Here is a 9,193-nt window from a genome sequence, read left to right on the forward strand (position 1 = left end):
CTCTTTGTTGCATTTATTTTTTCTATTGTTTTTGTTTGTTTATTTGTTTTGTTTTCAATTTCATTTATTTCTGCTCTAATTTTGATTATTTCTTTCCTTCTGCTGACTTTAGGCTTCATTTTGCTCTTCCTTTTCCAGTTTTTTTAAGATGAAGCATTAGGTTGTTTATTTGGGCTCATTCTTGTTTTTGGAGATAGGCCTGTGATGATATGAACTTTCCTCTTATGACTGCTTTTGCCGTGTCTCAAAAGTTTTGATCTGTTGTACTATCATTATCATTCATTTCTATGTATCTCTTGATCTTTCTTTTTATTTCTTCTCTGACTCAGTTATTTTTCAGTAGTATGTTGTTTAATCTCCACGTATTTGTGGTTCTTCCTGCTTTCTTTTTGCAGTAGATCTCAAGTTTTAAGCATTATGATTAGAGAATATGGTTGGTATGATTTCAAACCTCTTATATTTGTTGAGGCTGTCTCTGTGTCCCAGTACGTGGTCGATTCTTGAGAATGTTCAATGTGCACTAGAGAAGAATGTATAAGCAGCTGCTTTGGGATGAAAGGCTCTATAAATGTCAATTATGTCCAGTTGGTCTAATGTATCATTTGAGGATATTATTTCCTTATTAATTTTCTGTTTGGATGATCTGTCCATATTCGACAGCAGGGTGTTTAGGTCCCCTGCTACGACAGTATTTTGGTCTGTTTCTCTGTTAGTTCTGTTAGTAATTGCTTTACATATTTTGGGGTTCCTTAATTGGGAACATAGATATTAATAAGTGTTATGTCTTCTTGGTGCATGATGCCCTTTGTCATTATGAAGTGTCCCTCAGTATCTTTCTTTACATTTTTAATTTTGAAGTCTATTTTATCCAATATTAATACTGCTACTCCTGCTTTTCTATGAATGCCATTTGCTTAAAATATCATTTTTCACCCTTTCACTTTGAGTCTATGGAACTGAGATGTGTCTCCTGGAGGCAGCATATGGTTGGGTTTTGTTTTTTGATCCATTCTGCCGCTCTGTGCCTTTTTATTGATGAGTTCAGTTCATCTACATTTGGGGTGATTATTGAAATATGAGGTCTTCTTATAGCCAATTTATCTTTTCTTTCTGGAAGCTTGGTGTTTTCATTGCTTCATTGTCTTTGTGTTTCTGTTTTCTTTATTTTGGTTGGCTTTTGTGGGTTTTCCCTCTGGTCCTCCTTGTTTTATGTTATACACTTTGGCTCTGAATCTTTTTGTGTGGTTACCATTATGAATATGTAAAGGATAGTTATATATATACAGTCATTCATTTTCATCTGCGTGTACCTTATCTCCATTCCCCTTTGCGAATCTGAATCTTTGAATCCTCCCCTTTTCAGTCATTGTTATCTCAATTTGTCCCTATGTATGCTGACCATTCATTACTATCTTGCTATAGCAAATCTCTTCTTATTTTTAAGCTTATAATGTCCTGTTCCTACTTAGAGTTGCACTCCTCTGCTTCTGTTAGCCCGCTAGTCACCTTATTCCTAATTATGTAATTTTTTTAGTCATTTTGTTTTAGGTGAGCTGACCCCTTTCAGTATTTCCTGTAGTGCAGGCCTCATAGTGTAGAATTCTCTCAATTTTTGTATGTCTGGAAAGGTCTTTATTTCTCCCTCATATCTAAGGAGAGCTTAGCCAGATACATTATTCTTAGTAGTTCCTTTCATTTAATAGTTTGAATATTTGATTCCACTCCTTTCTGGCTTGTAAGGTTTGTGCTGAGAAGTTTGATGATACTCTAATGGGTTTTCTTTTATAGGTTACTATCTTCTTTCCCTGGCTGCCCTGAGAATTCTGTCTTTGTCATTGATTTTCGATCATTTTAATACAATGCGTTTTGGTGAAGGCCTTTTTGGATTGAGATAATTGGGTGCTCTATGGACTTCTTGAATTCCAAGCTCTAGCTCATTCCTTAGATTTGGGAAATTCTCATCAACTATTTGTCTGAAAATGCTTTCAAGTCCCTGCTCCTTTTCCTCCCCTTCTAGAATGCCTATTATTCTTATGTTTTCTTTCCTGATGGTATCAATTAATTCTTGTATATCTCTTTCATTATTTTTCATTCTTCGGTTTTTCTCTTCTTCTGATTTATTTCTAGATTTCTGTCTTCGATATCACTGATCCTTTCCTCCATTTGGTCGACTCTATTTCCCAAGCTTGCTATTTCAGTTTTCAATTCTTGCAGTGTGTTCTTTATGTCCAGAAGGTCTATTCGGTTCTTTTTGAGGGTTTCAGTCTCCTTGCTAAAGAACTTGTTCTGCTCATCTAGTTGTTTTTTTTCAGTTCCCGAAACTGTTGATATGACTCATTTCATATCTCACTGAGTTTTTCCAGAAGTACCATCCTGAATTCTCTGTCATTTAAGTCATATACTTCTATGTCTGTAAGCTTATTTTCTGGAGATTTTTCTCTTTCTTTCTAAGATGCTTTGTCACCTTGGTTGTTCATAGTGTTTAATGGACTATTTCTCTGTCTGGACATTAGTGGAAGTGTATTCTGATTGTTTTTCCAGAAAAAAGATTTATTATATAATGGTTCCTAGCCTGTTGGAAAGAAGGTGTTTTTCTTTTGGTTTCCAGTAGGTGACATCTAAGCCTCTTGGATCTCTGCTTTATATAAAGTCTTAATAATGTCTTTTTCTTTTCTTCTAGATGTTTAATCATGCTCGCTACCCTCAGTCTCAGTTCCTGTTAGTGTTAGCGACAGTTTTGGTAGTATTTGTTCAGATTCCCCTGGGGCTCCATGGCATTCTGTCTCAGAGGGTGGAAGGACCCTATGGGTTGGGGAATGGGGGCTGTGGCTCAGCCTTGGTTTTGCAACCACGGCTAGTAAAAAATCAACTGTTGTTTCTCTGCCATCCTTGTTTCTCTGCCTGCTGCCCTCATGGTTGGGCTCTGCCACCAGCTGTGTGGAGCTCACAGCACTCCCAGCCAGGGCTGTTCACGGAACTCACCACACCTCCCTGTCCTCTTACAGGGACCTCCAGCGGCTGAAAGAAAGGCAGTTTCTTTGTTTCTCCCAGTCCACTGCTCGACAGCCAGAGTTCTGACCTGTGATAGCTCTTATGAGCAGATCTCATGCTCAGACGTGCTGGTATGCAGTTCGTGTGTTTTTTGTTGAGTTTTAGATGTTCAACTTATTGTTTCAAGGGGAGAGATCCAGGGACATCTCTCACTCTCCCATCTTTCTGACGTTGCTCTTGTTTTCCTGGAGTACAACTGGGTTCGTTAGAAGCTCAGCTCTCCAAGGTTGTGTATCATTTGAGGTTCATTCAGGATACAGAAACCACACTCTCTGTTCCATGTTTTTTCTCCTCAAAATGCATTCCTTTCAAAAAATAATAAATCTGTTGAAGTGTGAATAATAAATACATTAATAAAATATAGGTGCTGGTGACTCAGAAGAGAGATCACACAATTTGAAAATGTCAGGAAACTGCAGACTGGATTAAGTCCTGACTACTGGAGAACGGCCGTAGGGATATGAAACTTCTGGCCAATTTAATATAGACCGCCACCCCCAACTTGATCACTGGCCAATGGGGAACGTTAATCTAAGAATTCTCAGAGACCTCCCAGTAGCTGCTGACTCCAGGAGTTAACAGCCTCCACTGGAGACAACAGAATGAGATCAACTTTCTGAACCTGATCTGATTTCCTTTAGCCTCATTTTGTTCCCAGAGTATAGCAACTGCTCTTAATTTAAATGTTGTATCTGTGTTGCTTAGGATAAATTGAAAGGATTTATAGAAGTAAGATATCAAACGTAGTGACCTATGTTTCTAAAACAAGTTCTTGATTGAAGATATGAAAGTTTAGGGGCCAGAGTTGTAGGCATAATGCTTAGTGCAGGCCACATAGACAAGGTTTAACCTCAACTGATCTAAGTAAGACTGGGTAAAATGCTTGCAAATCCTCTGAGAGAAAGGAAAGCTTATGAAGAGCTACTACAAGGCCATTTCTCACCCTCCTCTTTATCTTCCCTGGAAGCTGTTATGAGACAATTTCTCATTGGCTCCTGGGTTCTGGTGAGATGTAAGGGTTTCGCCTCAAAACTCTTCTTCCCCACCCTTTGGAGTATAATTGTATAGTATAAAACTGCTTAGCGTGAAATACTTAAACAGCTTAGTATGAAATTGGTCCTTTAGAATCAGAGCTCCTCATTTCCTGTGTTGTATTGTTATCTGACTTCTTTTTTTGTTTGTTTGGGGCACAGGGAGCTGGCACGTTTGCTGATCTTGCCATTGCTGTATATGTAGGCAAAAATCTGATCTAAAAAGGGCTCCTGGTTTCTTTGCCAACTGCATCTTTCGGCCTTGCCCGATAGCGAAGACAAATGCTCTTCACTCACCCAAGGCCCATAAGTATGGCCTTCTTCATTCTCCCAACTCAGTTTAAATACTAGTAAATTTGAGTAAATTATGTCAGAAAAGTGATCAAAACTAGGTTTTTATTTTTATTGTTACAAACATTTTTGTGTTTGAAAATAAGACATGCTCATGATAACTTTGTAACGGACTAATTCTAGTTTCAAATTGTTGAAGCTCACTGGTTCCTGTCTAGAGAGTAATCTGGGATATCTTATTGTTGATTTTTCTTTTTTGATGAGGTCTCTGAGATTTTTGTTGTTTTTTAATCTCGATTTTTCCTTCGTTAACCAGTGAACAGCCTTTGAGGGGAGGAGGGCAAATGGATCCCACATTCCACTTCTCAGGTCTAGTTTAGAAAACATAGTCCCTCCCTGGTGCTCTTAAGGAGAGGTACTGTAAATGCCTCATTTAATGACATATGCTCCATTTTGAAAGTTGCCTTTTTCTTCCACACTTGAATAGGTCCAGTGTTTGATGAAACTCATGAAAGTGAGTGGAACCCAACTTGCCCCTCTTCTCTAGAATGCAATGCATACGTGATTGGGACTTGTAAGGTACTTCGTTTGCCAGTTCTTTCTTTCTTTGAAGTTAATGTCTAACTCTTTGTATATATAATAAAGCAAAATATTTTACCTTTTGAGATACACCAAATGAAGTGAGTTCATAATTTAAAAAGTATGTTCTTATTAAATATGTGTTTAAAACATGATTGAAATAAAAGTAGGAAGCAAAGAAAAAATGAAGAGATAAAGACTATTGCATTAAAAAAATTTATTGAAGTCATCAAAATGACTCAGAAAGTTTCCCAACTCATATCTACCTTTCATGTACTCCTCTCCCCCAAATTACAATATAGCATGTAGCTTTTTTTTTTTTTAGAAAGTAAGAAACACTGCAGAAATGGATATGGCTATTTGAGTTTCAGTGGTTGGTATTTATTCACTCCTTTTCTTTCCACAGAAACCCTCTTAGGTACTTGGCTGTTCTAATTTGGCTACCTGGCAACAAGGATCTATAATATCTTATCTATCACCTACAAAGAGGAAATCAGGTAGAAGCTTCCACCCTCTGTATCAACTGGCTAGGCTCCAGTACTGCAGAAGAACCCTAATTAATTTGTAACCTAGAAAATCCTGTCCAAAATCTGCCATCTAGTGTGGGCTTTGTACAAGTACATGCATATTCCTGGACAGAAATCCTGTGGTTACCACTAGTGCTTTCCTCATGGGTACTAGATTTGAAAATTTTAAATTATCAAACAAAATTTTCCAAAGTGTATTATATTTTGTTTCCCATTTGGTTTTAATCAAAGTTTTATATATATATATATATATATATATATATATATATATATATATATATATAAAGAGATAGATCAGGGTTCCCCAAACCCTCTGCCACAGACTGGTACCAATCCGTGGTCTGTTAAAACTGGACTGCACAACAGGAGGTAAGTGGCTGGTGAGCCAGCAAAGCTTCATCAGTATTTGCAGCCATTCCCCAGCACTAGCATCGCCGCCTCAGCTCCACCTTAGATCATCAGGCATGAGATTCTCATAGGAGCACAGGTCCCTGGTGCCAAAAAGGTTGGGGACTGCTGAATGCTAGCCAGCTGGCTAGGTAGATATAAATATACTGATATGCAAAAGAGGGCTTTTGATCAGCATGGTAAGGTGGTATTAGAAACCTTTAAATATATAAAAACTATATCATAATTAATTTATATAATCGGTAATGAAAACAAATATTCTCCTTGTTTAACTTCTTATTATTGGTAAATGTCATTCCTGATAGGAGGAGGTAAATAGAAAAGTATCATTTGCTGGGCAAATGTGCCAAACTTTTTACCTACTTTAATCTCATTTAAACCTCATCTTTCAGTCTTTGAGGTAAAATATTACAACCCCTATTTTACAGATAACAAAATTGAGACCTAAAAGATGAAGTAATTTGCTTTATATCACAAGTGATTAGTGAAAGCTCCAGGATTTTCACCCATGTCTGTCAGCTCCAAAGCTCATGCTCTTTCATCTACTCCATAATTACCTACGGTGCTTTTTAAAATGCTGGAGATAGTGTACAAACCTCTACTATGTGGTGATAATCCCCTTTTTCATTTCTGATATTGGTAATTTGTGTGTTCTTTCTTTTGTTTTCTTTCTCCATCTTGCTAGAAGTTTATCTGTGTTTATAAAATATTGTGACTTTTTCTTGTTTGCACTCTTTCTCTAGTTCTTCTTGTGCGCTTATTCTGATAATGCCACATTGCGAGCAACCCTATAGAGAGACCCATATGGCAGAGAACTGAAGATGGCCTATGGCAAGCAGCCAGGGAGGAACTGCCCACAACTGAACAGTCTGGGAATAACTGAATTCTTCCAACAGTGAGTGAACGTGGAAGCAGATCCTTTTTCAGTTAAGCCCTCAGATGAGATCACCCCTCTGGATGACTTTTGACTACAGTCTTGCAAGAGACCTTGAAGCACAGAATCTAGCTAAGTCATGCTGAGATTCCTCACCCACAGAAACTGTGAGATATCAAATGTGTATTGTTTATAATCCACTAATTTTGGGGGTATTTTGTTACACAGTAATAGACGACTAATACATCCACTTTATCTCTTAATTTTCTTTGCTCTGAACTCTTCTTTTGACATTAAATTAACTACTCTAGCTTCCTTTTTATTAGTGTTTACTTTTTTCTCCCACTCTTTAAATTTCAACCTACCTATATTATTATATTTGAAATGAGTTTCTAGTGACAGGATATAGTTATTTTTTTAATCCATTTTTATAACCTCTATTCTTTAATTAGTGTGTTTAAGTATATGATTATTGATATTTAAATTTCAGTTCCCTATCATTTTATTATATGTCCTCTGTTTATTTTCTACGTTTTTCATTCTTCTCATATCCCTTTATTACTATCTTTTGGGAAATGAGAATATTTTTGGTATTCCATTTTAATTTATTGATTGCATTTTTAGCTGTCTCCTTGCATAGTTTTATGTAGAGGTTGGTTGCACCAGAGATTATGATGTACACACTTAACTTTTCACAGTTTGCTTAGAATCAAATTTTATTATTGCAAATGGACTGCCATTTAGGTTCCTTTACCTTTCCTCTTTTATGTTATAATTGTTTTTGCATAGTATACCTACACACACTGAAAACTCAATAAGAAATGTTATAATTTTTGCTTTCAATCATCAAACATTTTAAAGAAGTCAAGAGAAAAAAGAATATTTTGTATTATTTACCCAGATATTTACACTTTATGTTATTCCTTCCTTTCTGATGTTCCTTGTTTCTATCTAATGTTATTTCCCTTATGTTTAAACTTCCTATCACATTTTTTAGAGCAGGTTTTTTGCAACAAATTCTTAGTTTTCTTTTACCTGAGCATGTCTTTATTTCATCTCTTTCCTGAAAGATAGTTTTATTAGATATAGAATTCTGAGTTGAACATCTATTACTACATGAAATGGCCAATAATGTTAACATTTTTTTTTTCTAAACTCTACCCTACCTTTTTAATTGTATGAAGCATGAAACTACCATACAAACTTCCATATTATGAAGTATCATAGGGATTTAATTTTTTTCTTATTACCAAAGTAATATGTGTGAAATTCAGAGCTTTTGAAAAATAAAAATAGCGAAAAGCACAAATTTAAAATGAAACATAAATCTCTGTAATCCTAACACACAAAAAGGAACCACTGTTAAAATTTGGATATATCTGTTTCTCAGATTTTGTTGTTTGTAAATATGTACACATTTTAAATAAAGCTAGAAATATATTATAGATATTGTTTTGTTACTTTTTCATTAACATAGTGACATATTGGCCAGTGTTTTCTGTGACAATAAATATTATACACTACAGCAAGCTTTTTAATGGCAGCATTGAATCCTATAATTTATTTAGTCAGAATAACATCATGAATATTTAATGTTCTGAAATTTTAGCTATCAAAATAATGGTAGGATAAGGTTTCATGTACATAACTGATTCTCACCTCTAATTGAGTCTTTGCAAAAAGTGCCTGAAAATAGAATTGCTGGCTTAAAGGCAATGCACATTTTTAAGGATTTTGATTCATATATCAAAATTGCCTTCTAGAAAAGATATTTGGAATGTTAATCGATACATATTATTAGGTAGTTTTTCCCTGCTTTTATTTTGAATTCATTTTAAGCATACAGAAAAGTTGTAAGACCAGAACAAAGAACTCCCATAAACCCTTTACTTAGGTTTACCATTTTTGACATTATGCCATAATGCCTTATCTCTTCCCCCTACCCCTGCACACACGCACACACATTCACATATACATATCTATTATTTATGCTTTTTGAACTATTTTAGGCTGGCTTGAACACATAATGTTTCCTTTCCCCTGAAACTTTAGTGCGTATTTGCTAAGAAAAAGAATATTCTCTTATATAACTATAATACTGATATCTAATTTAGGAAATTTAACATTGATAAAATACTGTTATTTATAGTCCATATTCCAATTTTAGCTACTCTGCAGTCTATATTCCAATTTAATTGTCCTAATAATGTCCATTATAGCACCTGCTTATCTATTTATATATCTATTGGTCCAGGACCACATATTGCATTTAGTTGTCATATCTTTTAGCTTTTCTTTTATTTGGAACGCTTCTCCAGTCTTTTTCAGTCTTTCACGACATTAGCATTTTTGCAGAATACAAGCCAGTGGTTTTATAGAATGTTCCTCAGTTTGAGCTTGTGTGATATCCTTCAATAGTTTAAATGTTAAGT

At 35.4% G+C, this 9,193-nt stretch overlaps 1 long non-coding RNA gene across 6 annotated transcripts in view; it reads left to right on the top strand.

Annotated features, from left to right (window-relative positions):
• The window catches only part of LOC107519320, a 30,316-nt gene extending 22,110 nt beyond the window's left edge, over positions 1–8,206 (top strand). For all 6 annotated transcript variants that reach the window (XR_004949939.1, XR_004949937.1, XR_004949936.1 and 3 more), the window contains 3 exons: positions 4,861–4,952; positions 5,359–5,449; positions 6,631–8,206. This is a non-coding gene — a long non-coding RNA (uncharacterized LOC107519320). The remainder of the gene's footprint in view (positions 1–4,860; positions 4,953–5,358; positions 5,450–6,630) is intronic.
• The last annotated feature ends 987 nt before the right edge of the window (positions 8,207–9,193 follow it).

The sequence above is a fragment of the Rousettus aegyptiacus genome, unplaced genomic scaffold (assembly GCF_014176215.1).
Source record: "Rousettus aegyptiacus isolate mRouAeg1 unplaced genomic scaffold, mRouAeg1.p scaffold_m13_p_3, whole genome shotgun sequence".
In the NCBI taxonomy this organism is placed as follows: domain Eukaryota; kingdom Metazoa; phylum Chordata; class Mammalia; order Chiroptera; family Pteropodidae; genus Rousettus; species Rousettus aegyptiacus.